General features: G+C 41.1%; 1 protein-coding gene across 7 annotated transcripts in view; it reads left to right on the top strand.

Annotated features, from left to right (window-relative positions):
* LOC106540147 (endonuclease domain-containing 1 protein) overlaps window positions 1-16,585 on the top strand; it is a 125,653-nt gene that overhangs the window by 71,138 nt on the left and 37,930 nt on the right. For 5 of the 7 annotated variants that reach the window (XM_087722689.1, XM_087722688.1, XM_087722686.1 and 2 more), the window contains one exon: window positions 11,696-11,830. The gene's annotated coding sequence lies outside the window, so the exon portion shown is untranslated. Of the gene's footprint in view, window positions 1-7,015; window positions 7,187-9,159; window positions 9,354-11,695; window positions 11,831-16,585 lie in introns of all 7 variants that reach the window. The other 2 variants (XM_087722694.1, XM_087722693.1) reach the window with 2 other exon arrangements.

The following is a 16,585-nucleotide window of genomic DNA, read 5'->3' on the forward strand; positions in this document are numbered from 1 at the left end:
CCTTGGAAAAGACCCGGATGTTGGGAAAGATGGAAGGCAAAAAGAAAAGGGGATGACAGAGGTTGAGATGGTTAGATAATGTCATCAACACAACAAACATGAATTTGGGCAAACTCTGGGAGACAGTGGAGGATGATGGGGCTGGGCATGCTGTGATCCATGGGGTCGCAAAGAGTCGGACACAAGTCCGTGACTGAATAATGGTGACGAAAATTTAGGAAGTTGGATCATGCCCAGGCTCCATGCTTGTTTCCCATTTAGAGCTTCTGCATTAAGCATGGGTGTCCTTTAAACACGGTGGGGCCGGCCTGTTGCTTTTGAACTTGCAAGCTTCATAGGAATTTCAGCAGTGCCATAGTGAAAAGTCAATGCAAGCACAAGCAGGAAGTAGAATATTGGTCTTCAAATCTCTTAGAAATTAGGGATTGCATGAGCCCAAGTTCTTCCACTAAGTCAGTTCAGATGGGATAGTTAGAATATTAAATATGGGTGATCTGGGTTTAAATCCCTGAGTCTTAGCTAATCATGATTTCTCAGTCTAACCTATTTTAAAATGATATTTGTTAGAGGATTAAAGAAAAGCATAATCTACTATATTTTACAGTTCTCAAAGGATAAAAGATGATGAAGAAGCAACACTCGACTGAATTTGCAAAAGTCAAATCTAAGTTGGCTATTACTTTAATACACTTTGTGGCTTTATTTGTACAGCACACTGAATGTCACAATAATTAAATAGGATGGATTCGTATAAAATGCTAAGCCAGAAACAAGCAACACAGTACAGTCTTGCGAAACATTGCAGTATAGAAACAGTAAATAAAGAAGCAGACAGATTGGAGATTTTATGTATATGTGTATGTGTCTTGAGTGATGCTGCATATGGAGACGTCTCTGCAGAAACTGAACAAATCAGGATGAAATTTGTGCTAGATCATGACAAGTACTTGTGAAGGTTTTCATTTGGTTAATACGTTGCAGGCATATCCATTAACCCCCATCCCAGTTTCGTTCCACATTTTCTTCCAAAAATTATTAAAATAGTAAAAATAATAAAGGTGGGATACTAAATAAATAAAGGGACATACTTCCCCTATTCCAAACCTATCAAACGAAGATAATAATATAGGGAGGTAAAAATAGTAAAATGAATGGGTGGCCATATAAATATGATGAACAAATAAATGATATTTTTTTTCTGGATGAGAAAATTCTTTCAGCCATTCCCTAAATGTGGGACTATTAATACTTCCCAGGATAGCTTTAGCCAACTCTCCTGGGGCAGTTTTTCTTAACAGTCAGTTGGTCCTTCTCTATTTATCAAGCAGCCCTGTCCAGCCACCTCTTGACTTTCCTAATACCTTAGAGTAGAGAAGGGAAATTAAGGCAATTTCTAGTTCTCTTGCTGTGTTACCTGGGATGGGGACCATAACAAGAGGCAAAACACCATTCACTAAGACAGGCGTCGCCTACCTTAAACACTCAAAGAGCCACAAAGGTCCTGACCGGAAGCCCCATGTTTAATTATGGAGCCGACTGGAAGTCTGGTTCCCCACCATAGAGTCTCCTCCTAGTGTGGCATCCTTTTTCCTCTACCTGTCCTAACCGAAAGCCCTATCAATTGTGAGCCAACTGGTGACATGGAGCTGCTGCAAAGGGATGAAAGAGCCACATGCAGCTCCAGAGCCGCAGGTTTATGACCCCTCCACTAAGAAATGCTATCAAGATGTTGAGTTCCTAGCAAGGATATCTGGCCTTGCTAATAAACCATCGACTAGGAAGTCATTGCAGAGACTAAAGATTTCCCTCAATGGCTAGTAGCAATTCAGTGAGAGGGCGCCAGGCAGATTGCCTGTTAGAATTGCCAGCTTGTCTATTGGTTTTGCAGACAATGCCCAGACTTACAAAGCCATTGAGAGTTGTGGGCCGTACCAGTTGAAATAAATACGATTTCTAGTGCCAGCTTCCAACAGTTCAGTCTTCTTTTCCATCTATCCAAGAATATGTCTCTCTGAACAAACAGTCTGCCAAAAATCATGTGTTGTGTATTCAGCTAGCCTCCTTGTACATAAGAGGTAAATCTGTCCCCTTTTGAGGCTAAGCATGGAAGGTTTTATTGGGAGAAAGGGAGGAATATACCAGATGATAGAACAGCTTTCCCTGAACCTGATGCCCTCCAGAGGCAAGCCACCATGGCTTGTGTCAAGGGGAGGGTTTAAACAGAGCAGATCAAGTGGAGAAACTGCCCTAAATCCACCCCCCACACACACACACTATAATGACTTTGCCATTGAAATCAAAACGGAATCTCTTTTGCCAGCTTTGAGGATCAGTTCCACTAAGCGCCCGTCTGAACAAACTGTGAAGCCCTATGAATCGAAGATAATAAACATGCAACCCTTATCCCTTGATCTATTTGTTTCTTCTTCTTGAAAGCAGTTTCTCAAATGCATCAACTGCTTAGGATCTACCTCAGGTGACTGTAGGAAGAAGCTTAAGGGAAGCAGAAATTAAGAAATCTTCCATGCTAGAGGGCAAGAAATGGGAAACATGATATGACTTTTTCTCTAGCTGAATTTGGATTACAGTGATGGAGTGATTCCAGATTCAGATTTTTTTCCCCCAGGTAGAATTTATTTCTGGTAAGACTTTCATGGAGCATGTAGTTTTTCTTCTTCTACTGAATGAGTACATTTTCTAACCCTCTTGACCCTAATACCATCATCTTGGAATGAATCATCTGAGTGAGGCACAGTTTCTTGTAAGTCCCAGCAATCGAATTTCAAAGAAATCCATTTCCACAGCCGTGGAAATAAAGAACCCCTTGTTCCAAGACAAAGATTTATATTTTTGAAACCATCCTGTTATTATATTTGTTATTTCCTTGAAAGACAATATTTTGTCCTGCAGCCCATCAGATTGTCTTTGGAGTGCATGGGGAAAAGGTGGCTTGTCTCAGAGATGTTGGGCTTTTTTTTTGGGAATATCTTAGAAAAGCTGGAAAAACGGAGCCAATGTGAGGTAGTTCATTAGAACAGGAGTTGTGGAATCTGTGACATTCCTGAAGCTGTATAACTACAATCTGAGCATTTGAGAGAGCAGTTAAACGTGTGGGTGGATTCAGGATGCCCCTGTGTAGGGTCAAAACAGAGTTTCCAAACCTGGACAAACTTCAAATGTGTTTGACTTCACCTCCAGAGTTTTCTGCTGTGGCCATATTGGCTAGAGAATTTGGGGTGCTGAAAGTTATACATCCGTACGTATCTATTTTTAAAGGTACTTGTATTGTAATGCTTTAAATTTTCAATTCCCCCCCCCCCAAAAAAAAGTCATACATCTGAAAGTTGCAAAGCTGAGAAAAACTTGATTAGATTGAATTGGGCTAGTATTGGTGGATAGCTTTTGTGGATTCATTTTCTGTCATTTTTTTTCTCATTTTAATCAACCTGAAAGATTGTTGTGGGAGTAAAATAGGACCAGGAACATAAACTGTGTATTGATCTTTGGAGAGAATGTGAGCCATACATCTCGTTTGCCCCTTTCTCCTCTATGTTTTCAGCGCATATTGACAGAGACTATTGTACCAATGAAGGAGGATATTTGTAGCTCAAGCCTGGTTTGGGGAATGCAACATCTGCAAGAAAACCACTCCAGGGACCCCTCAAAGCCAAAATGACTTTGTGAGGCATCATTCAGATATCTTTATTATCTGCTATTATCTCCAAAGACACTTCTTTCCTGCTATGTATTCAAAATGAACGTATATAACTTGGCACGTTTGGATGCTGTGGCTGTTATTATATTATTGCTGTTATCTTTGGGGTGGTGACACAGTTCGTGGGTGGAATTTTTTCATTCGAGAGCGTAGATTGGAATTTCATTTTAATGTGTTCCTTTGTGTATGCAAAAAAATGACAGCAAAGGATATCTTATCCTATTACTACTTTGTCCTCATTGTCCATTAAATCAAATTTTAAAAAATCCTTTTATGAAAATATGTGCCTTTTTAGAGCTAAATTTCCTCTTCGCATAAGCCATTTTATCACCTATTTCACGTCACATGCTAAGCCATGACGTGGTTTGTTTGCTTTCGCGTAGTGTGATATGTGAAACTCGGCAGTTGTTAAATATTCACCAAGCCATAGCTAACCAAACAGGAGTTTAGGACAAGGCTCTGTTTGCAAGAAAATTTACCTCCTGCTAGCTAAACCATGATTTAATCAAAGAATCCAAATTCCTGGACTTGAATGAGACACAAGACCATTAACTGCAGTCTAAGTTCACACAGCATACCAGTTTTTTTTTAAAAAAATGTTATTTTGTGGTCCAGCATCCTACGCAATACTGCCCAGATTTCAGATATGTTGGCTATATAGTCCCAAAGGTGCTTGTTCAAAAGGCAACTGGATTTTCTTTGTTTTTCCTTGAAAACATTTCACTTCTCACCCAGGAGCTTCTTCAGTTCTGACAGAATGGTGGAGAATGAAAGGATTTTTTCCCTTGCAGTCATCTGGTCGTTAGTCCTCTCTCTGCGGCTCATTGAGGTCACTTGGAGGTTTATCTGTACCGGAGAAGAAGAATTGAAGAAGCTTCTCGGATAAGAAGCGAAAGGTCTTCAAGAAAAAAAGAAGAAGCTCCAGTTGCCTTTTGAAAAAATTACCTTTGGGACAACCATGACTTAGATCAGTGTTTCTCAACCTTGGCAACTTGAAGATGTCCGGACTTCAACTCCCAGAATTCCCCAGCCAGCGAATGCTGGCTGGGGAATTCTGGGAGTTGAAGTCCGGACATCTTCAAGTTGCCAAGGTTGAGAAACACTGACTTAGATGACGGAGAATTGTTGGCCGTACATTCTGCCCATTTCAACCACTATTTTCTTACAGCCAGCCTACTTCTCTGCCTGCTCAGTTCTAACTTTTTCCCCCTCTGTGTACTGGACATACTTGAAAAAATGGAGAAGGGATGTTTCTGCTTCAACATGCTTAAGGGGGAATCCTGGGAAAACAGCATTTGTAGAGTGCTAAAAAAGATTTGTAATACTGAAAAAAACTCTGGTTTCTCATCTACTACAGTAACATCTATTAGTTCAGTGCCAGTTAGGCAAATTGAGAATTTATCTTTGCAGCAGGTGTGAGTGAAACAGCTATTTGTAATGCTACCCCGTGCTCTTACTCAGTGAGGTTGGCCTGGACTTCAGCTGACTAATACAGATACAGTGCGAATGTTTGACCCCTTTGTACATTCCAGTTTTATGGGTTATGGGCTGGAGATGGGCAGCCTTTTTTGGTGCTCTTTTGCTCCCCCCGCTTTCTGAATCAAGTACAATAATGTCATCTAACTTTCATCTATGTTCAGAGGACTGTTTTTTTAAAAAAAAATAGATTGGTAGTGATACCTAATGCTTTGAGACCTACAAACTGTTCAGACTTTTCCCCAGTATTTGGCGCTTTTCCAAAGAGAGTTCTTGAAGCATTGCTTAGGTATGGTTTCCTCTCTCTCTTTTTCTCTTCTCATGTGTCAAGGAAAGTCAATCGAATGTGACATTATGAGAAATGCTGGTTTCTGATGTATTTTTTTTATTTGGTTCCTGCTACCACAGTTTGTTTGTGGGCTGGTTGAGAACTTATATCCATGTTTTAAATTCTGCATTTAGTTAGGTCAGACTGGGCTGTGAAATGCCTGTAACAGTTTCCTTGTTTTCCTCTTTTGTTGCTGTTCATTAAAAGGAGCTGCTTTAAATGGTTTTGGAGTGTTGGGATAATGATGGCTAGATAGATGCCAGAACCTTTGCTTGCGAAATTAAGGTTAAACTAAGCTTTGAGTAATCTAAGAATTCAGCTTCTAGGCCTTTTAACTGATTTGGTTATGTTTGTTATGTCAGAGTTCCTCAACCTTTCTGACTTCGTAGACCATCCGGGGGAGGAGAGGGAATGGTTCTGCACGAGCGGTGGGCAAGTGTGAGCACATGTGCGTAGGTTGCACCAAGGGGAAATGCGCATGTGCACATGCTCAGCCATTGCTTCCATGGCCGCGTTTTGAATGGCTCACAGCCTGGGGGTTGGGGACCCTTGAGTTATTTTGTGTGTGTGTGTGTGTGTGTGTGTGTGCGCGCGCGCGCGCGTGTGTTGTGGCCCAACAGCAGCCGGCTGAGCTGTTGGTGGAATCTGACAGCGATGAACACTATGGGACTGTCCTGGAGGCTGAGGAAGACTCTGGGGGGTGTTCGGAGTCAGAGCAGGGACTAGAGAGGCCTGTTGGCCACCAGGTGGCGTCTGAGTCAGGGAGCAGTGAGGAAGAACTGATGGAGGCTGTCCCTGATGTACATATGCATAGGGCTGCAAGGAGGAGGGAGCAGCTTTGGAAAAAGGGCCACAGAAGGAAATAGGAACAGGTGGCTACTGATTGGCCCCTCCCAGAGAGCTTATAGGTGGGGCGACGGGAGGGGAATTTTGCAGGAAATCCAGTCGTAGAGAAAGATTGGGAGAATTTCGTGAGTACAAGCCTTGTTTCATAGAGATAGCTTTCTGGGCTCCCAGCCAAGGGGTTGCTTATCTCCCTCCTTAGTTGTGGCAGACAGCCAAGTCTGCATCCGTATATATTGTAGAGGCTTGGGACAGAACAGTGTGTGTGTGTGTGTGTGTGTGTGTGTGTGTGTGTGTATGTGTGTGTGTAGATGCACACACACGTATAAATGTGCAGATGCATAAAGATCTGATTGTTATTCTGAATTTTTGATTCAGTTAAAAGTGAACAAATTGTGGCTAAGGCTTTCGGGAAGTTTCTTACAGGAATTGAGATACAGGTGTTGACAAGTAGTATTGTTTGGTAACAGCCCTGTGTCGAATCAGAGTTATCTCTCACTTAGAGAAGAGGCTACGAGAATGTTTAATCTTTAACGCCAAGAATTATTTCACTATTTCAGTTTCTCCCATTCTTGATTAGTGTTTAACAAAAACAAAACACAGAAAATGCAGAACCAAATGGTAGAACCAATTTATTTATTGCTTGCTTTCAGATTGATGTCTTGTTTTCCTTTGGTGATATAATATGCCTTACATGGGATCAGCCTCCCATTATTTCATTGCCATTGCATCCGTTTTGTGAAGAAGACTCCACTAAGAGGGAGGGACTGGACCACAGTCATCCACTGAGCTCCATGGTTGAGTAAGGTGCTGGTCCAATTCTGGTAACTCAACTACACTTCTCTCTCTCCTCTCTGTCTGTCTGTCTGTCTCTCATGTAATGGCTTATAGTAAACTTATCGCCCATGAATTATAAACCATGGAATTGCATGCACTGACTATGTTTAGGGCTACTACATCTGGACTGTAAACAGCCAATCATTAGATGGCAGTAAAGAGTTTTCTATATTTTTGTGCCGTTACCTAGAAAAATGGGCTAAGTCAAGAATTGGCTGAAATGCGTGAGCTTACATGAATACATTGATAATATTCAATCTGCCACTCCTTATTTGCACAAGAGGAGACCTTGGAGTCAGATCCAGCCAACTTTTCATGGACGTAGATCTCTCTCTCCTGGAGTCCCATATCCGTATTAGAAGTTGTTTGCATTCACAATCCAAAGTTTTGTGGTGATTTTTATCCTTCATGAAGCAATCTAAGAAGGAGAACTAGCTTTATTTCCAAAGGAGCATGCTGAGTCTGTTGTTGCTGTTTCTTCTGTTATCTGGTTGATAGGTTTTTTTTTTTCTAATCCAAGGCATGTGTGATGGTTCAGGAAAAGCTGAAGAACTTTCATTCTGTATCTTAACAAATCCTGAAAGGAGCTAATTTTACCACCATGCCATCAGTAGCTGATTGTACTCGGTCCAATTATTTTTCCCAGCACGCACAAGAAAGGATCTTGTTTTTTTGTGTGTGCATGTAAGAGAGAAGATTCTTGTCTTTCTGTTCTCTGCCGTGCCTAACCTTGTGTCGTGTTTCAAGTCAGATCACAGTGAAGTGGATGTATTGATCGTATTTACCTGCTGTGGTTATTATGTTTTGCGGGTTTTTGTATGTTTTGTTGCTTTTGCGTTCGTTGCTTTTATTTATATATATTTTTTATTCTTTCCGTTGTTTTTCATTATCGTGAGCTACCCAGGATCACATAGGAGAGACGGGCAGCTCTATAAATTGAACGAATAAACAAATATGGGCAGGCTGTAGAATGAGATCGAGTTGAACATGGTTTCAGGCACGATACTTTTACAAATCAGCCACTTTGTTTTTTCCTCTTTTCGTCTTCGCTTCCCCTGCTGTCTTTCATTTCTTTTCTTCCCTTTTTTTTTTTCCTTTTGGTCTGTGGAATTTTCCTGGGCTTTTGGCACTGCCAGGATCTTGCATTTGTCAGAAGCAACATTGCATGAGAGCCTGAACAGCTACTCATTGCAAAACATGTGCTGCGTGCCGCTGACTAATTTCCTTCGGTGTATAATTGAAGGCTGACTCAAAGCTCAGACTTGGCCACCTCCTTGCAGTGCTGAGCAGAGTTAAGCTTGGGTTGGAATAGCCATCAAAGCGAGCAGGATACCCCCACTCTGTCCCATTTGCAACACACAACAGGGTTTGGGCAGAGTGGAAGCCGTCCGTTCTCCGTATGGCTGGGATGAGTCAGGGGATGTGCTTTTGGCAATCCGAGGGGCACGTGGCCACCTTTGTATGCTAATAGGAGGCGAGGTCTCTTGCTGGGAATTGACATTTCCCTCTATACTTAGTGAATGATTTCAAGACTCAGAGAGCTGAGTTTCTTGCTTGCTATGAATAGTACGGGAGACCGGTCTCATCTGGCAGGCAAGTTTTCTAGTTGTTGTTTTTTTTGTCACCTAAGAACGAAACTTTCCAAAAAGGAATAAAAATGAAAGTGCTGTATGTCACACCTTATTTATCTTGCCCTCTTCTTTCTGAGACCTTTTAAATTCTTTCCCTGCCTTCTTTGATCTCCCTCTCTCTCTCTCTCTCTCTCTCTCTCTCTCTCTCTCTCTCTCTCTCTCTCTCTCTCTCTCTCTCTCTCTCTCTCTCTCTCTCTCTCTCTCTCTCTCTCTCTCTCCCTCTCCCTCTCCCTCTCCCTCTCCCTCTCCCTTTCTCTCTCTTCCTCTCTCCCTCTCCCTCTCCCCCACCCTCCCGCCCTCCCTTTCTATCAATCAACTTTGGAAGTCAGGACTACTCTAGGATAGAATATTTCAGCCTGCTCCTTGGAGGCGCAAAGAAATGGATAACAATATAAACATTCCTGTTTTCCAAAGAAGAAGATAACCAGGAGAGTCCATACCCCATTGTTGGGCCATGTTGGTTGGCATAATCAATGGATTGCTCAGGAAAACCAAGATTGAAAGCTTGGAACCATTGCTGTATGTGAGTATTTTGAACCAGGTGGTTGATTGATTGTATGCTTTGCTATTTTTATCTTCCTTTGCTAGGTAATGTGTTCCTACCTTTATGTGTGCCTACTGATGCAAAGGACTAGGGCTGCAGTCCATTGGCAGAACACACTTTTACCTTCACTGTGTCTCAGATTTGGTCAGTGTTGTCTCTAGTTAAAAGGATTGGAGACGAGAGATTTTTTTGTGTGTGGTTGGAATACATATATGGCTACATGCACTTGTTGTCTGGCTAGTCTCCACTGAATGACTGAAAGCAGGCTTTCTGGTTTTCCATTATTTGATCCATTTGATGTTGTACGTGAGTAACTTTCCTTGGCCTTGATCAGGCAGAGGGTCTCAGGATGGTGATATCAATCTCATTGCTGAATAACAGAATAACAGAGTTAAAAGGGACCTTGGAGTTCTTCTAGTCCAACCCCCTGCTCAGGTAGGAAACTCTCTACCATTTCAGACAAATGGCTATCCAGTCTTTTCTTTAAAACCTCCAGTGTTGGAGCACCCACAACTTCTGGAGACAAGTCATTCCACTGGTTAATTGTTTTCACTCTCAGGAAATTTTTCCTTCGTTCTAGGTTCTCTCCTTGATTAGTTTTCATCTGTTGCTTCTTTTCCTGCCTTCAGGTGCCCTGGAGAATAGGTTGACTCCTCTTCTTTGTGGCAGCCCCTTAGATATTGGAACACTGCTGTCATGTCTCCCCTAGTCCTTCTTTTCATTAAACTAGACAGTTGACATATCCAATTCCTGCAACTATTCTTCATATGTTTTAGCTTCCAATCCCCTAATAATCTCTATTACTCTTTTCTGCACTCTTCACACCTTGCTTTTCTGAAGTCCACCATGGGCCAAATTACCTCTGGGAGATTTGGCTCTAAAACTCCATCATCAAGCTTTTGTTTTTCCTTGAGCCTTATTAGGATTAGACAAGGAATTAGAAGACTTATTAGTATTCTGGGAATTACAGTGTATGAAAGGGAAAAAATAAATAAATCCAGAATTTAGATCATCTGGCAAATGAAAGAAATCTGAATGGATATTCACGATACTTTGGACTTTGGGAATCTCCTGCCTTCCAGATCTGTTAGATACAAGTTCCCTCATCATCTACATCCATTTGGAAGTATAGTAGTTAAGAAAATAAGAATTATTATGCTTGACAAGTTGTGAGTTTATGTAGTTTCTGTTTTACAGTTCTGCAAGTTTTCAAGTAGACCAAATAGGTAACCTCCCTCCCTCCCTCCCTCCCTCCCTCCCTCCCTCCCTCCCTCCCTCCCTCCATCCCTCCTTTCCTCCCTCCCTCCTTTCCTCCCTCCCTCCCACTCTAACAGGAGAGATTTCTGTAGGATCTGTGCGAGATTTTTTTGTTGCTTCCGTTTAACTCAATATGATCTAGTGCAGTGTTTTTCAACCACTGTGCCGCGGCACACTAGTGTGCCGTGACATAGTGTAAGGTGTGCCGTGGGAAAAACACTTTATATATAGTCAATATAGGCACAGAGTTAATTTTTTTTAACATTTTCTAATGGTGGTGTGCCTCGTGATTTTTTTCATGAAAAAAGTGTGCCCTTTGCACAAAAAAGGTTGAAAAACACTGATCTAGTGCCTCTATAACGTTTGAGTCAAATTATTACATTATTAAAATATATGGATGCAGTATATGTATTGGGCCACAAGAGGCGAGGATTATTGCACTAATCGTTAAAGGGAATACTGTTCTTGGATTGAATGGGAAGAGAAAAGGTTTTCCTGTGTGAGTAGGTGTGGAATTGAGAACCTGTTATGAAACTGGATTCAAAGCAGCTTCTTGCATCACAGATTGGCAAGGAAGGATAAGGACACAGTTGAAGCGGTCTCATTATGTTACAGCTAGGAGTATGTGCTAAGTTCTGCAATTCGTACAGTACAAACAGTTCGTGCTGGATTTATTACATTTATTTTTCCTTCCCACTCTGCTCCTGGGGACGAAGATGGGAGTACCTGTGCTTGGAAAGGGAGAATCTAAAAGGAAATATTTTCACTTCAAAAAAAAAGAGAGAAATGAAATCAAATGGCTCTTTTATAACCTTTTTTTTGTACCGATCCGGGACCGGTACATCCACAGCAAATGCCTAGTTCTCAAGAGCTTGTTGGTCTTTTCACGACATCTGCTGAACTGCCATCGGTAGGAAGGAGGCGGAAGAAGAAGACGAGGGGAAAAACAATATTTTGGGAGAACTGCTTTGACCTCCCCAGTCAGAGAGCAGAATGAATTGGAAATGGAACCTTCATTCGCGTGTTTTTTTCTTCCCCCTTTCCTTCCTTTTATTTGCCTGCAGCTGATTCAAGAGTCTTCCAGTAGCCGATGAAAGAAAGCTGCAACCTCCTTGACTTCACATGGATTTGATGCTTGGGATGATTTAGGCACTACCTTGTTGAGGACCATATGAGATTTTGGTAGTTTAGCCCAAGTGGTAAGTTAAACACATTCTTCTTTATTATAGTGGTTCTCAATTTGTGGTCCACGGACCCCTGGGTGGGGGAGGGAGTTGTCACTGGGCCCCCGCGAAGGCTTGAAGAAATGTTATGACTTAAGTCTTGGTGGTCCGTAGCCATGGTCCATGGCCACAAAAGGTATTTGAAAGGGGGTCCATGGTGAAGAAAAGATTGAGAACAACTGCTTTATTGTATTATGTTTTTAACACGTTTCACTATCTAGGCCATTTCTTTTACTATTCCCATTTTAGAGGTAAGGAACTGAGGGTGTGTAGGACCACACCCAACTGGCCATTCTTCCTCCTCAGCCAAGTTGGAGGAGGGTACTCCAAGCCCAGTTTGGGGGAAAAATAGGTACTAGTTCAGAAACCCCCTAGGTAAATCATTCTTAATTTCCTTTATCCCATGATTTGCCTTTAGGCTGATTGTGCCTTTCTCATTCCATCTAATGTAGGAAATTGTTTCTCGCGTATCTCTTGGAACCATTATAGTGCGATATGATTATGAATGTGTACTATCCTTTGTAAATATATATATATATATATATATATATATATATATATATATATATATATATATATTTATCATTTTACAACTGTCTAATTAACAAAAGGCAACTCTGGGTGGTGTACAATCCTCATAGATTGCTAGTGCCATCGCAAACCCATCTGTATTTTCACTTCTGTAACTCATGTGGACAAGTGGGGCGATGCTAAGAGATGGGGACTAGTTGAAGACTAGCTGGTGAGTTCAGGGCAAAGATAAGGTTTGCATTTGAAGAGCAACGTACTTATTTACTTTGTGATATTGCTTATAGTTTGATTCTCGGCATTTCCAGGGAGAAAGAGACAAAGGCAAATTTATTTATTTATATTTCATATTTCTTAACCGCCCATTTCCTTGGAAAGGGGCTCTGTGCGTTGTCCACATGAATAATTTGAATCCTTGTGAGGCATTTTTAATTTGCTTGTGGTTTGTATCGTACCTTCTGGCCTGCATCAGCTTCTATCACCGAAACCAATCTTGCTTGAGAACTGCCTCACTCTCTGTGATTTACTTCTTGTTCCGTGTGGATGGTAATGGTGGACATTTTAAGCTGTGTTGTTAAGCCTCTGTGTGCTTGCTTTGGAAAAGAGATGGGCCACATTGTTTGAAATTCTCCCGTCACAGTATTGTGATCCCAGAAGAGTCTTACGAAGCGGCCTACCTACCCAGTCAAATATTTGTGGAAATACCTGGCCAAATATTTGAATTGGCATTTCGATTGACATTAAATATTTGGCAATCTTACGATTTTATTTGGGAGGGGGAGAGAATTAGAGAATTCACAGGTGATTCATTCGGAAGAAGATAGACGGTTAGCTGGTTTGCATGAATTGTTTTTGATAGTTGACATTTTGACAGTTAATTGTATGCAATCAAGGATATTTGATCAAAGGAAGATGAGAACACCCCCTGGCATGTAGAAAACATATTTTTGGGTGGGTGGGGGTGTTACGCATCCAAAATGATTCAGTGGGAGCATGAGTCTATTAGAAAATACTCTCTTACTACAAGGCAAACTGATGAAGTTACTCCCTGTCATTCCATACTCATAGATGGACTCCTCAGACACACAACCTAGATGTTTCTTATATCTCTGTCTACTTTGTGTGTGTGTGTGTGTGTGTGTGTGTGTGTTGTTGTTGTTGTTGTTGTTGTTGTTAGGACTTGGGTATACTTCCAAACAAAGCAGTGATCTGCAACCTCCCAACTTGTTTAATATGCTAGAAGTGACTACACAGGTGAGGAATTCACTTATATGAATAAAGATCAACCTGGAAGGAAATGCTTTGCTTTTTACTAGAAAGTTTCCTATTTTTTTTTTGTCAAGCAATTATTAAACCCAAATCTCCAAATTATAAATTCAAGTAGAACCAGAAGGTCCACCAGATTTCCAGGGGATATTTTTGGACATTTTGTTGCTCCTGAGTACCATTTCGATTAGACATTTCTACTTCTAAGTTGCAATGAAATGAGGTCCATGTGTAGCATATTGCACTTTGTTCAAGGAGCAAGGCATGTTGTTGCAGTTGTGTGACTGCAGTTTGCTAGCCTGCTAGTTTTAATTATTTTTATTTATTAAACAAACTTACGTGGCTGCCCATATATCGGAAGGAACTCTGGGTGGTATATATATTTGTTCACCACCCAGATATCAATATATATCAATACAGTAAAAAGACCATTTTGAACCATGGCTTCCACTCCTCTTTCAAAAGTACAGAAGAGAGGTTGCAATTATGTGATATGCTTAACCGAATCAAGTGGAAGAGCACATTCACACAAGATGCTTTATTAGTTTTAACTATGGTTAGAGGTAGGGTTTGTTGTTTTTTTAGCTTGATTGTGCTAACACATCCCATTTTGTTTATGGTTAGATACACTACATAAATTAAGAACATGGGTTAATTTTGGAATTGGGTTATGTGAATGCAGCCAATGTGTGTGAATCTTTGGATTATTATGAATCTCAGTAACGTGATATTTTTTCATATGTATTATGCTATTGTTTCATGTCGTTGGATTGGTTTTATTCTTTTTGCCACAGTTGTTAAGCGAGTCATTGCAGTTAAGTAAATCACAGGGTTGTTAAGTGAATCCATCTTCCCTGATTGGCTTTGTTTGTCGGACACTGGCTGGGAAGGTAACCAATGGCGATCACATGACCCTGGGACAGTGCAGCTGTCATATATACATGCCAGTTGCTACATGTCTGAATTTTGATCATGTGACCATGGGAATGCTGCAGTGGTCCTAAGTGTGAAAACAGATTACATCACTTTTTTCAGTGCCGTTGTAAGTTTGAAACGGCCACCAAAATGAATGGTTGCAAGTTGAGGACCACCTATATCAATTTGAATCTAACTTCAGCAGCAAAAACAAGTGGTTTAGGAAATTTTTTGCAGTTTCGTTGGTCCTGAAATCCAAAGTGAAAACCACTCCTAATTTTCTTTTTCTTCCTCCCACATCCTGGGATAATGGCTGCTTCCAGAGCAGTGTAACCATGTCTGATGATAAATATCACACTGCTAGCTATTTTCGCCTTTTTTGTGTGTTTTTTTTTAAAGTTGTCAAATCCCTTTCTCTATCACTGCAATTTGAAGCTGGCTTATTAAGGAGACGAGTACAATTACAGACATGTTTGTTCAGAAATAGCCTATTGAGCTCATTAAGACTTATTCCCAGATCACTCTCTAGAGGAATGCAATCATTTTTATGGAACTTACTAGGGTTTAATTTTAAGCAGACTTCCTTAAGATTCCGGTATGACTGTTCTCAATATATTTCACATTGTCATGTGGCAAACATTGAATTTAAGATCAAATGGTGGAGCAGTTAAATAAAGTCTTTGGAGCTTTAAGAGGTCATGTGAAATCGAGCATGACAATGTGGGGAGGCTGACTCTCCTCTGGGATCCTGAAGGATTCCTTTCAATTAAGTGTGGTCAGTCTGATGATCTCCAGAGGTTATCGCCTTGAAAAATTCTAACTACCGTTGGCAGCATGTACAAATTATACCATGAAGAGAACTAGCCAATGGCCCATTTCTTACAACACATCATAAACTTGAAGCTTGGGATAAGTAACTCACCAGCGAATTTGGCAGCAAGGACATTTTGGGAAGGAAAGGAAAGTGACTGAATAGATGCATAATTTAACCTGAGGGTCTGGTTTGATTATCCCACTAAGGCAGTGGCTGAGTTTTTCATAAAAAAGACTGAACTGATCTAAGGTTATGAATGGCCTGTTAAAAAAAAAACCCTCCTGATTTCTGAAAGCCAACTTGGGCCTTCAACATTTATTTATATTTTATTTATCCATTTATATGTTATATTTCTTAACCGCCTATTTCCCCCAGAGTGGGGCTCAGGGTGGTGTCCAATATAATGCAGTTCTTGGAAGACCAGTCCAGGCATCTGGAATGGAATAGAGAAGGTAAATGAAACTTCCATGGAAGTTTGGCTTTGACGTGCATGTCCCAAACTTGGTTGGGTTTTTTCCCTTGAAAACGTTTCACTTCTCACCCAAGAAGCTTCATCAGTTCTGAAAGAGATAAGTTTAGAGTTTTCAAAGTTCTGAAGAAGCTTTTGGATGAGAAGTGAAACGCTTTCAACGAAAAAACCCAACAGAGTCAAGTTGCCTTTTGAAAAGCACCTTTGGGACAACCATGACCTGGATGACTGAGAATTTCCATAGACTTTGGCAGGCATGCAATTCAGGCAGAGGAAACCTATCACTTCTGTCTGGAATTGAACCCGGGACCATTCCATACAAAGTAGCTGCTGCCCCACTTTTTGATTGCTGGAGGTATACAATTAGAGATCACAGAGCCATATGCCGAGGATGTTTCCTGTACAGGTAGTCCTCGACTTACGACCACAATTGAGCTCCAACTCCTGCCCACTTAGCAGTTCGAAAGCATGCAAATGCAAGTAGATAAATAGGTACCACTTTGGTGGAAGTTGACAGCGTTCTGTGCACCTTTGGCGTATAGCTATGCTTGGCCACATGACCATGGAAATTGTCCTCAGACAGTGCTGGCTCATTGGCCCTTGAAATGGAGGTGAGCACTGCCCCCTTTCTCTACAGGTAGTCCTCAAATTACGATGACAATTCAGCCCAAAATTTCTGTTGCTAAGTGGGACAGTTGTGAATTCTGTCCCATATAGTTGTTAAGTAAATCCCTGCAGT

Source organism: Thamnophis sirtalis, unplaced genomic scaffold (genome assembly GCF_051295495.1).
Source record: "Thamnophis sirtalis isolate CommonGarterSnake01/CBP01778 unplaced genomic scaffold, rThaSir2_p1.2 scaffold_9, whole genome shotgun sequence".
Taxonomy (NCBI): Eukaryota; Metazoa; Chordata; class Lepidosauria; order Squamata; family Natricidae; genus Thamnophis; species Thamnophis sirtalis.